Source organism: Alligator mississippiensis, chromosome 1, assembly GCF_030867095.1.
Source record: "Alligator mississippiensis isolate rAllMis1 chromosome 1, rAllMis1, whole genome shotgun sequence".
NCBI lineage: Eukaryota > Metazoa > Chordata > Crocodylia > Alligatoridae > Alligator > Alligator mississippiensis.
The window spans coordinates 482,607,069-482,625,395 of NC_081824.1; the positions used below are offsets into that span (position 1 = coordinate 482,607,069).

The following is an 18,327-nucleotide window of genomic DNA, read 5'->3' on the forward strand; positions in this document are numbered from 1 at the left end:
CACACCCAAAGCAAGGGAATTTGGAAGAGCTGGGACTATTTCATCTGGAGAGCAAAAAGCTAAAGGAGCATTTGCTAACAGGCTGCAAATACCTGATGGAGGGGTCACATAAACTTTTCTGCATAGTTGCAGGAGACAGGACAAAAGAGCAATGGTTTGAAATTGCACCAAGGGAAGGTTAGGTCCACCTATGATGGTGGTGATGAATTGCACCAGACTGCCTAGAGGGGTGGGAATTTGGGGGACATCTCCATCTTTAAGCATTTTGAAGAGTCGGTCGGACAGACACTTGATTGGGAGAGTTTAGACAGGGATGACCAGCCTGGACTGTACGTGAAGGCCTGAGATCCCTACCTGTCCAACTTCTCTGTGTTTCTAAGCTACTGTCAGATAGACCAGATCCCTTGTATTCCTGACACTGTCTTGCTAACGCTGCATCAAAACCTTATCTCAGCAAGCTGTGAGCTTCAGGCCTCCCTTACCCTTCACCCCTCTCTCCTTATTTTAAGGAAGTCTCAGTCTCTGATCAAGTTCCCCCCTTCTGCCTTTTCCTGCAAGGTAACAAGGCTCAGATGGGCTACCAAAAAATATAAGCAGCAGGGATATTCAAGGCCCTTGCAGATCATGCCTGGAAAATGAAAGGTCAAGTATCATGTCTTCCAGGCAGAGAGGTTTAAAGGCAGGTTCAGTGGTAAGGGAATAACTCATGGAGCACATACTCAAATAGTCAAAAAGGACACGGCTGCAGGGAGACCTGTATGGTTGCTGGTGATGAGGTTGTTTTTTTTTTATGTGGCCATGAGTTTCTGATTGGTTTCTATAGACATTCAATGTATAAGGAAGGTATAAAAGATGCACACATCAAATATGTAATGCCTGCATACTTTCCCCTTTGCTAGCCAGTCTGATTAGCCAGTTGGTAGTGGTTCAAGACTTGTCAGTTCAACAGGCAGCAAACCTGGGAAAAAGCCAAACCCTATGGGCCTGGAAAACCCTACCACTGCAATTTCCAAGGTTCATTAGAAGGAACCGATGAGATAATCTAGGCTAAAAATCCTAGGAAACAATTAAATATCATGCGTGTGCATGCTGAGAATGGGCCTGGCCACATGCATAATGCTAGTCCTATGTCATATGTGTCTGCAGGCTGAATCCCATGGGGAAATTGAGGCATGGAGCAGGGCAGGTATTGAACACCAGATGATATGGTGGACCTGAGGTCTCCAGGATGCTTTGGGTGAGCAGGGCATCTCCAGGGTTATAATGTGAGACAACTAGGCCAGAATTTTTCCTATAATCAAATGACTCCAGGAGCTGGAGTTTGGAAGACACCAGGCACTGTGAGATTTATGATTGAATCGAGAGAGCTGGCAGTACTGCAGGCAGACCCTGACTCATGCCTCTCTGGGAGAGGTCATGGGCTGATTTTATTCTTAAAGTGACCTCTACCATTCACAGACATGATGTTCCCATCACCTTTACAACACCTTTTATCTGCTGCTGTGTCCCCTGGGATAGGTAAGAGGTTGAAATGTCCAGGATCTGCAGAGGAGAGCCTATACAGTGCATGTCCTAGGGCCATGTGTGTGTGTGAACATGTGTGTGTTTGCACACATGCACAAAAAAGTGCAACTGCTGTACCGGCAGGTAAAGGGGAGTCATGTTGCCAGGACAGGAGTTCACAAACCCGAGAGAAACTATGGGTGTGTGTAGATGACATGGGTGTTAATGTAGAGCACCTGAAAATTTTAACATGGCTTTGTTTTTGGTGCGGTGCATTTTTTTTGCGCGACATGGCGTTTGTGTTTGCACAAACGGTGCTTTCAAGTGAGTTTAGCCTCACGTGTCATTCCCTGCAGATTTCGGTTGGGGGGGGGGGTCAATTTATACCCTGTAATGTTTTTCTAATGTATTACAACAGGAGGCGCATGTGAACCACCCGGGCTTCCCGGTCCCCGCCCCCAGACTCTCACTGGGAATCTCCCCTGGGCACGGTCATGGTCACCCCCAAATCCTTGTCACTTGCACCCACCTATGCTCAGTCAGTCTGGTGTTTCTCCATCAGTACGTGATCCCAAAGACCCCATCCCAATCCCAAAGACCAGCCACATAAATCCTCCCTCCCATTCCTTTCCCTTCCCATCCCACCATGTTACAAATGCATGTCTTTCATTTGCTGTATCTGCTATGATAACTGCTAGGATATCTTAAAATATTCAGGGTTTAGAGTAGCAGGTGGGTGGGTGGGTGTTTGTTGTCACATGGTTGACTGGCGATTGCTGTCATCAGTGTTGGTGGTGGGGAGCTCTCCTGTTTTTTGGGGGGGGTCCTGTTTTTTGGACTACATTTCCCAGCATTCCTGAGCCCATGGATCTTTGTACAGTTTCCAATAGGGGCCCTCCCATTTCATGCCCAGGTACACCATTAATCTGTTTGTGTCATGCCACATATGGCTTTTGGAGGTGCATTGTGAATTGTTTTATGAATGTTTTTTGAATGTTTTTGAAAACGTGGGTTGCTGTTTGGCTTATTTCCCCCTCCCTCCTACCTGCCTAGCCCACCAAGACCTATAGTTAACCTTCTCACCCACATAGGGGTGGGGATGGGGGGCTCATTCAAATGTGGGTGATGATGCGTAATGCCCCCCACCCCCAAACCACTCCCAGTCTGGAAGCAGCAACCCCCTAGCCCGGTCCAGATTTCCTCCCCCTTCCCCTAACCGTCCTCCCTTCTGCCCCCCATCCGCAACACCGCACGCCCCTGTAGACAGACACAGATTTAAAGTGTAAATGAATTTATTTTAACGTAACCAAGAGAAAGAACAAAGCACTCCTAGGTGCTGTTGTCAGCAATGTATCCTACAAGACAATCTCGCACAAGGGCCGCCCAACCAGCCTCTCCTTGAGGATATCTCCTCGGTCCCTGTGCTGCTGCTGCTGCCCCATGTCTCTGTTGTCTTGCCCCTGCCTGTCATGCTTCTCAGGGCACAGCACTGGGGTGGGAGTGCTGTCTAAACCCTCCCCACAGTTCAGGAACCCCTTCTCATTAAAGCCATCTATGACTTGCTGCAGATTCGCTAGGTGCTTAATTTTGTTTGCAGACATCTCCTTAAGCAGCAGGCATACCTCACGAGTTGCCAGCCCGACCGTGCAGGCAGCCACACCGAACTGGTTCACGAAGTAGTGGAGGCTGGATGGACTGGCCAGTTTCATGATGGCCATTGCAACCCTTGTTTGGTGGGATGGCCCGACACATGTTAGCATCCTGCCTTGTGATGTGTGGCCTCAGCATTGAGATGTTATGGTAGGACATCTCCCTTTTCATTCAGAAGTATCTCCAACCACTGCTGGTTGTTCCAAGTAGTCAGCACGATTTGCTGCCACCCATCCGAGCTGCTCGGGTGGGCCCGCACCGTGCAGATACTGGTCCTCCTCAGGTTTTTCAACAGAGCCCTGTCGGATCCCACTTCTTCTCTTTCTTCTATGTATTCCAAGTCCTCTGGGTACCTATATCTTACTCTTCTTATTGTCATCAATGCTGTTAAAGCAGGAACACAACTTGCCACTGAACACTGTAGCACAGTTCCTATTCTTCTCAAGCATTGCAGCAGTAATCCCCAGGTAAACTGCATTTGCAGAAGCAGTACTGCCAGCTCCTCCTCTTCCTCCTCACCCATGTCCTTCATATTCTCCATGTTGGAGGACTCTTCACTGCATTGTTCTACATCATTGCATATTTCATCCTAATTCTCCATTTTCCCCCTCTTCATCACTAGCAGCTTTTCACTCGTCTGCATCAAGCGGAGAGGCAGGGACTGTAGGTTGTTGTGTGATCTGGAGCTTGGTGTAGCTGCTTTTTCAACACTTCACCCCAGCACCCTGGGACTTTTGCATATCCTTTCATCCTGAGCTTAGCAGCCATTGGTGGTCTGCTGTAATCAGGCTTGCAAACAAAAAAATGTTTTGCCTACTCCTCTCCTGGTAATGTAGGCTACTCAAAACGTTTGCCATTTTAGGGAAAACAGGCTGTGCTTCTGTAATAAAATTATTTTTCACAAGCAGGCAGGTAGGTATCAATGTTTGCAACATCTCAGGCCATTGAGCAGCCATCCCAAAGTACAATGGCCTTATTTACCCCATCCCCAGGTCTTTTTTGTTAACTGGGTACTTCATCACCTTTGGGTGTTTTGAAACTTACAGGTAGTGACTTCAAAATCCTTGGGAATTATCCCAGACACTCCTGCAGGCACAGCTTGAATATAAAGGCATCCCCCCCCAAAAAAAATTGCCAGCCCCCTTTCACAAATTGCTTGTGCTGTTGACCATGAACTGCTTTGCCATGTCTCAGGAAGTCAAGGCCAGAAGTATGGAGTTGATGGCCCAGGAGGCTGATACCTCCATTGCCTGTGGACCCAACTGAAAACAGGAAAAAACTGGAGGACTTAATTGACATTTGGTTGGAGCAAAGGATCATAGACAGGCTTGAAAGTAGGAGGAATAAGCCTGTTTATGTTGAGATGGCAAAAGGCATGCAGGCATAAGGGCACAATCGTGACTGGACCCAGGTCCAGTGCAAGCTCAAGTCCCTGAGATCAGCATTTTACAGAGGCAAACATGCGAGCTCTCATTCTGGGGCAGGTTGCACAATTGCCCCCTTCTATAACAGGCTGGCCATCGTTCTCTCCAAGGATGAGGGTGACAATCCGGGTAGAGAGACTTTCAGCACTGGGGTTGGGCAGGAGGAGGAGGAGAAGGCGGCAGCAGCCCCTCCTGAGGGTGAAACCATGAGCGAGTCCAGCTATACGGAGACTGCTCCCTGCTCCCTGATGAGTGGCAGGAAGAACCATCGGTCACCTTACTCTTAGTGCCACTTAGCCCCTCCATTCCACGGACTATCACAGATGATGAAGCAGAGGAGGTGGAGGGTCAGGAAGAAACTCATGTGGCTGATACATCATCTACTGTTACTGAGACCCAAGACCACGCTGGACCTGATAAGTCTCTTGTAATGTGCCTCTTGCCACTGCCAGGCAATGCCTGGGTTCATGCTGGTTGGGTTTGGGGGGTCAGAGTGGGGAGGAGGAGAAATTAATGTGTAGCTGTAGGTGGGTCACCATGTCCTTTTGGTGGTGGTGGTGCATAATGGGTTCAATAGCTTGTAGTGTAACAGATGCCAAACTAATTATTTGTTTTAATTACTTTTTTGCAGCTAACACAGGCAGCCATGGACATGTTTCCAAAGCAAGTACTCATAAATTTGGGGCAGTACGAGTGGTGCCCCACTGTTGCAGGGTCTGTTTCCGTGCCTGCGGGCATTTTGTGCACTGCATGAGGGGGGTGAGGGTGTATACTTTCCTCCTCTTGGGGGGAAGGCAACCATTGTTTTTTTTCTTTGTTTATCAGCCACCGTGACCCATGGTCACCCAGAACAGTGCCCCGCTCACAGAGCACTGCAGAGATTTTCGCAGCAAGCAGAGATGGTCCCATGAAACCTCGCTCAAGGTTTTGGTGGAGTCCTCAGTAGCCAGAGTGGAAAGCACGGGGGGTGGGGGTGACATGGTGTTTAAGACCTGTTTTGCTTGCACACAAACACAGGGACTTTGTAAACTTTGCAAACTTTTCCTCCTTCTTTTTGCACTCTTTTCCAGCCAGGCACCAGAGTGTTTTTTTCCCCACACCAAAACAAGGCTGGTGGGGGGGGGAGGTGTTGCCCTGCTCAAGCACTATAAATTGGGGAGCAGAGGTCAGGGTGCACATTCGGTGTATCAATGAGGGAGGTTGGGGGTGGGTGAGGAACGACAGTGCAGTGGGGGTAGAGAAGGACTCATCCCAGTCATGAGATTTGACCCTTGGGGGACAGCAATGCGAATCCAGGGTTCAAGGAGACTGCAGGCTGATCAAGTGGGGTACAGGGAAGCTTTGAGTGCTATTTGATGCCCACACCTCTGTGATGTGCAATTCAAAAGAGGACATGGTGATGTGCTACATGCCACCTTTGGTAAGTGACACCTGACACTTGTCTGTGCCCTGAGGGTAGCAGGGTAGTCCTTAGTGGAGTGCAAATAGAAGTGGCTGCCACAGGCACAGCACTTTGGGGACCCCACAAAGATGGGCAGAGTGGATGGGATGACTCCTCAGTGCCACCACTGGCCTCGCATCTGGATGCTCACCAACAACCCTTCCCCACCACCGCAGTATGCAGGATCAGCTCTGTGCAGGGGGGCAGGTAATTTGCCTAAGACCCTGCACCAGTGGTGTACCACGGGTCTCCAGGGCCTGGGGGAGAAGCCTGGGGTGCCACCACCCTCACTCCTGCACACGCCCGAGACAAGATGCCTTCTGTGGTGGTTTTAATGGTCGGGGGAAGTGGGGGGATGAGCAGTGCGGAGTGGTGGTGCCCCTTCGCACCTGCCAATGGTGCTCCCTTTGCATCTGTGCTGGGGCAGCCACGCCATCCACTGCCATCAGTATACCACTGCCCCACACCCTGATAGGTTCATCTCTGTTGGGGGGGATGCATGGTTTAGTTCAAATTTATTGTAAATGAGGCTGGTGGACTTTTATGGGCATGAAGGAAGATGTGCACGGTGCACAAGAGGCACCAATACAAATTCTGATGCTCTTTTTATCCCCCTTCCCTCTGGTTTTTAGATTCCCTTCTACTGCTAGCTGCAGGCTGATTGATCCCTGTCAATGTGACAAGAGGCAGAAAGAGAAATGAAGAACGAGAAGATGAAGAGGATCACAACACTTCCTTCAGGATTCTCTCAACAACTGAACTATTATGCGTTGTAATTATAGTTGACTTTCATCCTGACTTATAATATAATAACAGGTAATACTAATAATAGTAGTCAATAATACTATTAATTCCAATGGTAATATATTAATAAGAGTTTGTAGTAATAGTAATGATGATTTATTAATGGTCAATAATAATTGCAATGGTTCAATTCCTTATCACAGCATTTCAAAGCAGGTAGATCTGCCTTATCACCACAACACATCCTTGGCTTCCAGCATATATATATATATAGCCAATATATGATATAGAGTTATGTTATATAGACTTATAATTACAGTTTGATTCCTTATGATGAGAAAGCAGATACTGAGTATAAGGCAGGTGATTATGCACTCTCCCTACCTCTTTACTCATGGGTTGGGGGAGGAAATGCCAACCTCCTAGTTCAAGCTCCTCCCTAGGTCCCTCTATTCCTGTAGAGAAGAGATATATACCCTTCTGCTTTGCATACTACCTTTACTGAATTTGTCTTACTTCCTCCTCTTGGTTGCTGGCCACAAATACTGCTGAGGCTTCTCTTCTGTGTACTACTTGAATTGTGGAAGTTTTCTTCACAAGCTTTGGCCTGAGCATCAGTTTGAGTATGGTAAGAGTTGCACAAATTTTGCAGATCCATTTCATATTATTCTAGCCCTCCCCCTGGTTGCTGGCCCTGTTTGCTAATGAGTATATTATGGAATTGTAATTAGAAGATTGTTGCTGGCCACAAATGTGGAGGCTTTCTTCTTGGTTGCTGGCCAAGACCTCCATGGTCCGGGTAGTAGGCTCTTTGCCCCGCCTGCCCATCTCTGCCTTACACCTCTCCATTGCACCCTAGTAACTTTCAAATCATCGCTGGCAACAAAGGAAGCTAAGCTGAGCTTTCTTCGCTGGCTTTGGTCTGAGTGTCAGCTCGATTTGCACAAGTTCTGCAGGCCCATTTCATAGTCTTCTCACCCTCCTCCTGGTTACTGGCCATGTCCCAGCAAATTCGGGCTGGGGTAAATGTCTTCTGACACCCACCCACCACTCTGTCACCTTGAGGTTTCTGTCTCCTTGGGTTCCTTTTCTGACTTGAGGAAGGAAGGAAGATTTTAAATAAATAAAGATAACAGAAAGTAGAAAGTCATTTCCCCCCCCCCCCCCCCCCCCCCCCCCCCCAGCAAACACACACACCTGAGCGGGGCCCTTGCTCCCTCCCTAAGCTTTGCGGACAGCAAAGTTTCCAAAATTACAGTGCAGTGGAGAGTAGCATGGCCCAACTCAGCCATCCAGTGGAGTCAGGCCATTCATCACCACCTGAGGGAGCCCCCAGGGGACCATGCCTGGGGGGGGCCCCACCTGAGGGGGGCCCCTTTGGGACCATGCCTGCCCCCCCTCCTTGACCCAGCTGTCTTCCTGCTGGGACATGTTCAGTAACCAGGATGTGGATGCAGGATGCCTCCCTTCCTCCCTCTCCCCCACCCACCCACGGCCCAACTCAACCAGTTGAGTCGGTACATACATCTCCACTGAGAGGGCCCCTAGGGGACTGTGCCTGGGGGCACCCACCTGAAAGGGCCCCTCCCTCCCTACCTAAGCTTTGTGCAGGGCTTTGTTTAGTCTTCTTTCTTGCAAGAAAATGCTGGCTGCATACTATCACTGGCCAAGCATTTTACCTCCCTCTATTCGATAACAGTCCACCCAGTAATGCCATGGCTCCATAAAAGTTGTGCCGTCATCAGTAACCAGGAAGGGCCAGTAACCAGGCTGGCTGGCTTCCTGCCTCCCTCCCTCTCCCCTCCCACCATGCAGCCCTCCATCCATCCATACCATATCAAGGGACCATGGGAGTATATTGTGAATTGGCATTTTATCCTATTGTATTGCATTTGCTGGCAATGGCTGTGCTGTAAAAAAATGTTGAGTAAAAGAAGAAAATAAAAAAATGTCCATATTGTTTTAGCTTTATTGTGATTTTTTTCAAGTGAATTGATTGCAATTCAATTTATTGTGAAAAAAATAAAGATGAGGAACAAAAAATTCTGATTTGTACTTGCTCCTGCTTCATTTCAGGGCATGGACCTGGGAGTGGGGGAGCAGTTTGCATCCAGCCAGGGGCAGAAGTGCAGTAGCTTCATAGGCTGGACACTAAGCTGGTCAAGGCCCATATTTCAGATTATTTGGCCTCCCCTCCAGGCACCTCAATAATATGTCTAGGGATAGCCATCTGCTGCATAACACTTCTGGCCTCTCTATAGGGAGCAGAGTGCTTTTTGAAACTCTGGCCTTGGCTAATTAGCAGCTCGCTGCTTAGTTGAGACCCATCTGATGAGGACATGACAATACCTAGTGTAGGAGAAGGGGGTATTACAAAGTTTTGAATTTGGATGAAAAGAAGTTCTCCCACAATGATGCTTTCTTTGAATACACTTGATTCTGCAGAGGCCTAGAGATAGCTGAAGGGATTACCCCGGGCTGCCTTGGGAGTGCTGCTCCTTGTTTCCCTCTCACCTTCTCCCTGTCCTTTGAGAAGGCTGAGAAGAGAGAAATGGCAAGGGAGGACAAAGCAATCCTGACCAAAATCTTATGAGCTGTCTCCAGGTGGGGAGCAGATTGCAGCTGGGGCGGGCAGTCTGCAAACCCGGCTCCAAAAGGTGCTGCATACAGGATTTTATAAAGAAAACATTGCATCACAAATCAAGCATTGACAAAATCATGTTTGCTTTGCATCTCCAACAACAGTACAGCCTGCAAAGAAAAAACTCAGAAAAAAAAAAGAAACTGTTTTGGAGCTGCGTTAACCCCCACCCCTCTCAGTAACCATGCATATGAAATGCATTATAATGCATTAAAGATTTGCTAAAGTCTTTAAAGACTTGCTAAATTCTAAAGGCCAGGGGGAGGTACATGAATGGAGAGGTTTTGCAGATTGTCTGCTTGCCCGGGGGGGGGGGGGTTGTTTAGTCTTTTTTCTTACAAGACATGCTGGCCGCATGGCACCCTAGCTGACACTTAGCAAGCATTTGACCTCCCTCCCTCTGATAACAGTCCACCCTGCAACTCTTTGCAACTCTTTCCAATAATGCCATGACTCCATCACACGTCCCCCACCACCCCCCAAATACAGCATCCCCACCATGCTGAGGCAGGTGCAGTCTCTGAAAACCAGCCGACCCACCCCCCCACCCCAAAGAAAACATGACACATATATACAGGAAAAATAAAACTGAAAATGCTGCAGCTTTAACAACAACTATATACATCTTAACAATATAAAATATATACAGAATGTAAAAAAAAAATTAAAAACCTTAAAATATCTTACTCTACTCCTCTTCACTTTCTTCATTATACTCTCCTCATCACTGGGCTGTGGGCTGGTTGCCACCCCCAGGACTTCCACCCGCAAAAGTTTTCTGCAAGGAGAAGGAAAAACAGACGTGATGTGCCCATCACCTTTACAATTGGTATAGTCCCTTTATAACTTTACTCGAGCATAGCTGAGCTCACAGACAGACATTTTTTGCAAAAAAAGGGAGTTGTGGAAGCCTTCACGATGAGTTGTTTTTTTTTCCTAGAATCATAGGGTGTGCCTACATGTTCATTTAAGTGAGCCTAAATTTAACGTGCATTAAGCGGGTTTGGGCAGGTGTCTACATGTACAGACGTTAAAGCGCATTAACACATGCATTTGTCCCAAGTCAATCCACATGCACAGTGTTAATGTGCTTTAACGTGTTTACATGTGCGTTAATACACTTTAACTCTTCACACCCAAATTTGATACCTGTATTTGTAGGTATCAAATTTAGGCATGAATAACCTAAATTCACCATTTTAAATGTTAATTAAGGACACACATGTATAGACATGCACCCTTAATGCACATTAGCTTAGGTTAATGAGCATTAAATCATCACATGTAGACACACCCATAGAATCATAGAAAATGAGGGTTGGAAGGGACCTCAGGAGGTCACATCTAGTCCAACCCCCTGCTCGAAACAGGACCAGCCCCAACTACATCATCCCAGCCAAGGCTTTGTCAATCAGGGCCCTAAAAACCTTCAAGGATGGAGATGCCACCGCCATTCTGGGTAGCCAATTCCAGTGCTTCACCACCATCCTCATGAGATGGTTTTCCTATTATCTATCCTAAGCTTCCCTTGATGAAGCTTGAGCCCATTGCTCCTTGTCCTGTCATCTGCTCCCACTGAGACCAGCCCAGCTGCATCCTCTTTGCAGCCCCCCTGAAGAGAGTTGAAGGCTGCTATTCAATCCCCCCTAGTCTTCTCTTCTGCAGTCTAAATCAGCCCTCAGCCTCTCCTCACCAGTCCTGTCCCACATCCCCCAAACCATCTTTGTTGCCCTTTTGTTGTTGGATTTTCTCCAAATTGTCCACATACTTTCTGTGGTGGGGTGCCCAAAACTGGACACAGGACTCCAGATGTGGCCTCACCAGTGCCAAAGCAGAAGGGAAGAATCATTTTGCTTGATTTTCTGGCAATGCTGTTACTAATGTTTTTTGGACTGGCCTTGTGGAAAAGGTGCTAAGCTGGGACTCAAGGAACAGGGTGCAATTCCTGGCTCTGCCACACAGCTCCCCAGGTGGACTGGAGTGAGTCACTTCACTTCCCCTGGCCTCAAGTCTCATGAGATATTCATGAGGCATCTTCTTCCCCCTCCTTTGTATGTCTTGTTTGGGGTGGAGGAAGCATCTCTTTGGCCTCTCATAGCTACACATCCTTAGCTGACTCCTTTTTCAGAGCCATCGTTTTGATACCGGGTCCTGCTTCTGAACCAGGGAAAGGGCAGCAGCTTGCCCCAAGCCTACTCAGGGGTCATAGAGAGGGAATGGCTGGACCCCTGCCCCCTGTGCAGTTAAGGGGATTTCCTCACCCAATGCTAACCCCCCTCAGGAGGCTTCCCTAATCCCCTCAGGCAGTGCACCCTGTCCTGCCACATGCCATCAGGCTTTGTTTAGCCATTGATTAGGTTTGCTAAGGCTCAGCGTGGCTTATGCTGGAACCCAAAATGTATGAAACAAAACTAGACCCCCAAACCAAAACCTCCTCTGCACCCATGCCCGCTCCCTCCTTCTTGCTGCCCCCTTGCCCAGTGCCTCTTGCTAGTCCTTACCTTGATCCCCCACAGCACCCTTCAGCAGCCTGGGTCCACATCTCTGTAGGTGCTACAGACTGGCCAGGCCCTGCTCTCTCAGTTTGGGCCTCAGCTTGCCACCACTGTTGTGCCCAAAGGCTTTCAAAAACCAAGGACTGCACATCTTCATTTCCCCACAGTGCTGGGTGACGGTGGCATCAGGCACAGCAAGGTGAGATCCAAGGCCTGGCACCTGCCTCAAAGGTTGACTGGGCAAAGCCAGGAGCTCACTGGAGGCCCAGCCTGGGAGAGACCTGACTTTCCTGTGTGAGGAGCTGGACACAAAAGACGTTGGTGTGACAGAGATGGGGGAAAGGGCCTCTTTTGCCCCTGGGCACATGTCCAAAAATGCTATCTCCCTCCAGGCAGCTAGGATCCCACCCAAATGCTGCCAGAGGCCACTTCCATAGAGAATAGAAACTGAAACTAGTGAATAAAAATCCCTGATATTTGGATGCAGCGATGAGTTCCTTATGCAGCTGATGCTCCAAGCTTATCCCCGTGCTTGTCAACAGGGCACAATTCACTGCCCATGAGAAGGGGCTCATCACCGACCTCTGGGGCGAGGTTGATTGGACTTGGTCAGTCATGATGCTCTCATCAGTTAGGTCCAGAGCCAGGGCATGAGCTGAGTTGGCACCTACTGGGGAAGCTGCTGTCTCCCCATGCCAACCAGAAACAGTACATTCCTCATGCCTATGCCTCTGTTTACCGCTCGCTCTAGGCTGCTGGTTGTCTACCCTGGACCCAGAGGTATTTCAGTTACTTTGGTGACCTCTCCAATGCCCAGGTCATCATCAACAACCCAAAAGTCAAGACACATGGCAAGAATGTGCTCAGCTCCTTTGGGGAAGCTGTGAAGCACCTGGATGGTATCAGGGCCACTATACCAACCTGGGCAATCTGCATTGTGAGGAGCTCCATGTGCACCCCCAGAACTGCCAGGTGAGTGATGCTCACAGCATGCTTTGAGAATAGGATGGAGATGGATCCAAGGAAGTGGAAAAGAGCTTAGGGAAATCATGTGAAAAATCTTTTGGGGCAGAGATTCATATCAGTTGTGGGGACGGGGGAATGGGAAAGGGCACATGGGATGAATGGCCAGGCAGTTTGGTGTACTTAGAGGCAATGGAAAACTGTAGGAGGAGAAGGGGTGTTTGGGATAACCAGAGCACCTGCAGAGTGTGAACAGGGAATACTCACAGCAAGCATGGGAGGAAGCCACAGGAAGGTCCAGAATGAAGGGAACATGCAGGGGCTGGAGGAGGAGGAGGAGTGGAGATATGGGAAGTGAAAATAGAAGTAAAGCAAAGCCAGCATGGAGGATATGGTTAAAGCAAGGGCAGGCAGAGGAGAAAGCAAAGTGAAAGCCCGTGCTGGAAAGGGGAGAGGGCTGAGCTGGGGAAGGAGAGAGGGACAGAGAGCTTCCAGAGGAAAGGACCAGATGTAGAAGAGGAAATGCAAGATTTTATAGGACCAGAATGCAAGAAATGTGGGTATTGCCAGAGATGCTGCAGGACAGAAGTGTGGGGATGAACCCTGGACATTGATGGAGCCTGGGACTGCCTGCCTGCATTTACTGGGGTTCAGTTTGTCATGGTGCCATAGTGGAGGAAGGGGAAGCCTTGTCATTCCCCACCCCCCCCCGACCATTTTCTTTAAAGAGGAAGGGATGGGAAAATGGAACAAAGCAGGAGACAGGATGAAGTATAAAAGGAAAGATCATTCCAGCCTCCATGGCCTGCATTGTGTCTTGTTGGCTGGCACAGCTCATGAGATGCTCTCCTGTCTGCAGCATGGCCCTGATTTCCCTGATGCTGGAACAATGATTTTATCCCAGGGTGCTACAAGATGCTTCCAAGGGTGCTCTGGGATGCCATTCAGTATTGGCACTATTCGATGTGCCCAAAATCTTAAAAAAAAAAACAAACAAAAAAAATTACCAACTATTTAGTTGGTCTAATAAAAGCTATCACATCTGCTCAAAGAACCTTGTCTGCTTATGTCCTTAGACCAACACAACTACAACCAACAATGCTAAAACACCTACACACAATTCACAAGAGAAACCCAGAGATTTCAAATAGGAATCTGCAGGGTCCAAAAGCATCCTGCCCTGCTGTGGTCCCTGAGGTCTTTACAACTGAAGGATTGCTCTAGTATTTTTCCATCGTCATAAAATGACTAGTCATCCATGTGGGTTCAAATGACACAGCCAGGAACAATCCTGGCCAGGTCATGAGTCACTACAGGGCTCTGGACTCAAGGGGTCATGGGCACAGGTATTTATCTCCTTGGTCCTCCTGGGTGCAGGTCATGGGTACAGGAAGCATATATGCATAGAAGAAGTGAACAGAAGACTTTGGCGCTGGCACTACTGCGAGGGCTTTGGTTTCTTCTATCACAGCACACAGTTCAGGGACTGTGGCCGATTGGAAAGAGGTGGCATCCACCTCATGCTGAAAGGGAAGGAGCTTTTCTCACCTGGATTGGTGGACCTCCTGGATAGGGCTTTTAACTGAGATAACCAAGGGACAGGCCATCCAATACTAGTACAAGCACAAGAAATGGCAACTATGGAACCAGTAAACCAGGGAACAACAGGAAGCATATTCTAACATCAGCTGAAGGACAGGATTTTCCACAGCACACCAGGAAGCCTAGGGCCTCCAATGACAGGCTTAGCTGCCTGTCCACAAATGCCAGGAGCATGGAGAACAAGCAGGAGGAACTGGCCCTTCTCCTAATGAACAAGCAATATGATCTCATTGGGATTGCGGAGACCTGGTAGGACTCGACCTATGATTAGACCACAGGTATAGAGGGCTACACCCTGCATAGAAGGGGTTGCATAGGGAAGAAGGGTGGAGGAGTTGCTTTCTATGTGAAAGAGCATTACGCCTGCCTAGAAGTAGAGATTGGCAACAAAGAAGAGTGACTTGAGACCCTCTGAGTCAAGATATGGGGAGAGTACAGGGAAGGGTATCAATTGATTGAATCCTTGATTTTAGGAAATCTGACTTCCACAAGTTTAGGAGATGGGTTGGCAAGGCCCTATAGGACCATGTTCCAGTGAGGAAGGGAGCACAAGAAGAGCATTCATTCCTGCAGGAAGTGATCCTAGGAGCACAAAGGAAGTCCATTTCTTGTCATAAGAAAGGCAGCAAAAGGGCTGGGAGGCCCCTTTGGTTCAACAAGGAAGTCATGGGCCTCCTGAAATTAAGAAGAGAAGCTTACAAGGAATGGAAGTCAGAAATTACCACAAAAGAGAAGTACTCAGCAATAGCCCGCACCTGTAGGGAGTGAATCAGGAAAGCAAAGACACAAACCAAATACAAATTGGCAACCAGAATCAAGGATGACAAAAAGTCCATCTTCAGATATGTAGGAAAATGGGGAAAAAATAAGGGAAACACAGGGCCTCTAGTAAATGAAATGTGATGACTGATGACACTCAGGACAAATCGGAACTCCTAAATGAATACTTCATCTTGGTATTCCACCAGTCCAAGGATGTTAGCCTGCTTGACAGGATACAGGATGATCAAGGTGGGGGTGACCACCATCCCATAGTTGGCAAAAATCTTGTGGGGAACACCTAGAGCCTGCATATCTACAAGTCAGCAGGACTGGATGAACTACACCTGAAAGTGCTAACAGAAGTGGACAACATCACATGAGTTATGGCAAAGTTATTTGAAGACTTGTGATGCACAGGAGAGTTCCCAGAAGACTGAAAGAGGGCCAATGTGATGTGATGCCTATCTTCAAGAAAGAGAAGACCCAGGGAATTATAGGTCAAACAGTTTGACCTCAATCCCTGGTAAAATCCTGGAGAAAATTAGCAATGAATCCATTATTGGTAGGCTAACAGAAAACAGTATTCTAATGGACAGCTAACATGGCTTCATTGAAGGCAGGTCATTCCTGACCAACCTCATTTCCTTCTAAGATCTGGTAACTTGCCACCTGGATAGGGGAAATGAGGTTGATGTCATATACTGGGACTTCAAAAAGGCCTTCAACATAGTCTCCCATGATGTCCTCATGGTAAAATTGGGAAAATACAGTCTTGGGGTTCTGGGGGAGCATCTGTTCACCAAGATACACCAGGGGACGACAAGAAACAATGGGCACAAACTGATTGAAGATTGCTTTGGATTGGAAATAAGGAAAAACTTCTTTACAAGTCGAGTGCCAAGGGTCTACAACAGTCTCTCCACAGAGGTGATTCAGTCACCCATCCTGGTGATCTTCAAAAAGCATCTTGATGCCCATCTTGCTAGTGTCATTAAACCCTAGCAGTCTTTCCTGCCCAAGTTCAGGGGGGGTGGACCCAATGATCTTGTAAGGTCCCTTCCAGCAGCTAACATCTATGAATATGTTAGGGAGACAATATGTGGATTTTCAGGAAGCATTGAATCTGCAGCTGAATAAAGGCATGACCTGTGGCTTAGCAGAGCTGCTGACCACAAGGCAGAATTATATCTAAGCCAGCCATTTGTTTATGCTAACGAACTATCTTAACCATGTCAACCATTTTCTGAGGAAAAAGCAGCAAGTGAATCTGTGTGAGTCTGTCTGCTGTGAATGAGGTGACATTTTAGGAATGTGGAAGATGGTACAACATGAGACAGAAAAACAGACTAGAATGTGAAAAACAACATGTAATTGGTAACAGAACCCGAGATGAACATATGCAAAAAGGTGAGTGGTGATTAGTGAAGAAGCCTCCAGAAGCTTCCAAGTTTTGGTCAAAGTCCGCCCAATGACCGAAGAGCAGGAGTCAAGGTCTTAGACTTGCGCTCATAGCAAAAAGATATGAAATGCATAAAATGCACAGGCTATTCCATGCTAATGAAGCAAACAGTAAACAGAGGAGGAGCTTGAGATAGGAGGAGAAATGGGTGGAAAATAGGAGGGGCGAGGGTAGAATGAATGTTAATAAGTATAAACCAAAGTGTATCAATGCGGGAAAATCTGTTGTTCAGTGCAGATCCCCTGTTTGCTGCTTTTTTGGGGCCTGGCCCAAAGCTGTCTCCATTCTGAATAAAGCTGTTGTGAGCAATGTGTGCTGGTGTTTGCTCCCTGCTTGCTCTGGCTAATGAGTAACAGGACCCATGAACAATTGGATTGTCGTCTCCCTAGTCTCTGGGCGCGGCATGGAGTCGGGGTAGAACAGAATCTATGAGTGAACGCTCAGAGCTGGTATTCTCCAAGAGAGGCCTTGAGTCTCATAAGGGGCTTTTGAGTCTACCAAGGTTGAGAATCCCTCATCTGGACATCCTGGACCTGGGGTTTAAAGTGACTTAGTCCCGGGATAAGATACGATATTCTCTCCCTTTTGTTCACCTTTTTTAATCCAAAGGCCGCCACAGAGGTTCACAAAACCACATGTTTGTTTGTTTGTTTGTTTGTTTGTTTGTTTGTTTGTTTTGGGGGGGGTTCTGGCTAGCTTAGTACTTCACCATAACCCCTGAGCCCCAGTCCACCATGCCAACCTCTGAACACACTGACACAAAAGGGGTTCAGTCGAGGGCTCAGGACTGTTCTTTCTTCCCCTCCAGCTCCTGGGAAACTTCCTCATCCAAGTCCTGGTTACCCATTACCCCACAACTTCACTGTGGAGGCCCATGCTGCCTACCAGAAGCTGGTGAAGGTGGTGGCTGGAGGTCTGGCCTATGAGTACCACTAAACCAGGTGGAAGCAAGCACACGAGGAAGGGATTCTGATTTCTTCTGGACCTCACTGGGTGCCCCATGGCTCCTGATGGGCTGCAATGAACAAATAAACACTGTGCACCTCAAGCTGTAATAAAATCCTGTGCCTCTATTGGGCTAAGTACAGACAGTCAAAAAGCCTGAGGGTGCAGAGGAGAGCCATGCACATGATCAGAGGTCAGGAAAGCAGACCTTATGATGAGAGGCTGAGAGCTATGGGACTCTTCAGCCTGGAAAAGCACAGGCTCAGGGGTGATCTGGTGGCCACCTATAAGTTTATAAGGAGTGCTTACCAGTGTCTGGGGGAACATCTGTTCACCAGAGCACGCCAAGGGATGACAAGATTGAACGGTCACAAACTCCTCCATGACTGTTTCAGGGTGGACATAAAGAAGAACTTCTTTACTGTCCGAGCCTGCAAAGTTTGGAATAGGTTGCCGCTGGAGGTGGTTCAAGCACCTACTCTGAACACCTACAAAAGACATCTAGATGTTTATCTTGCTGGGATCCTATGATCCCTGCTGACTTCCTGCCCCTGGGGCAGGGGGCTGGACTCAATGATCTTCTGAGGTCCCTTCCAGCCCTAATGTCCATGAAATCTATGGATATATTCAGAGATTAAACTTTGCAGAGATTAAACTTCAAAATGGCTCCACACATTTTTTACCTTTGGTTCAATGCA

The 18,327-nt window shown here is 47.9% G+C and overlaps 1 pseudogene; it reads left to right on the forward strand.

The window, feature by feature from the left end:
* The first annotated feature begins 1,793 nt into the window (after positions 1-1,793).
* On the forward strand, positions 1,794-17,620 carry LOC106739356 (hemoglobin subunit beta-like; annotated as a pseudogene).
* Positions 17,621-18,327: the final 707 nt, after the last annotated feature.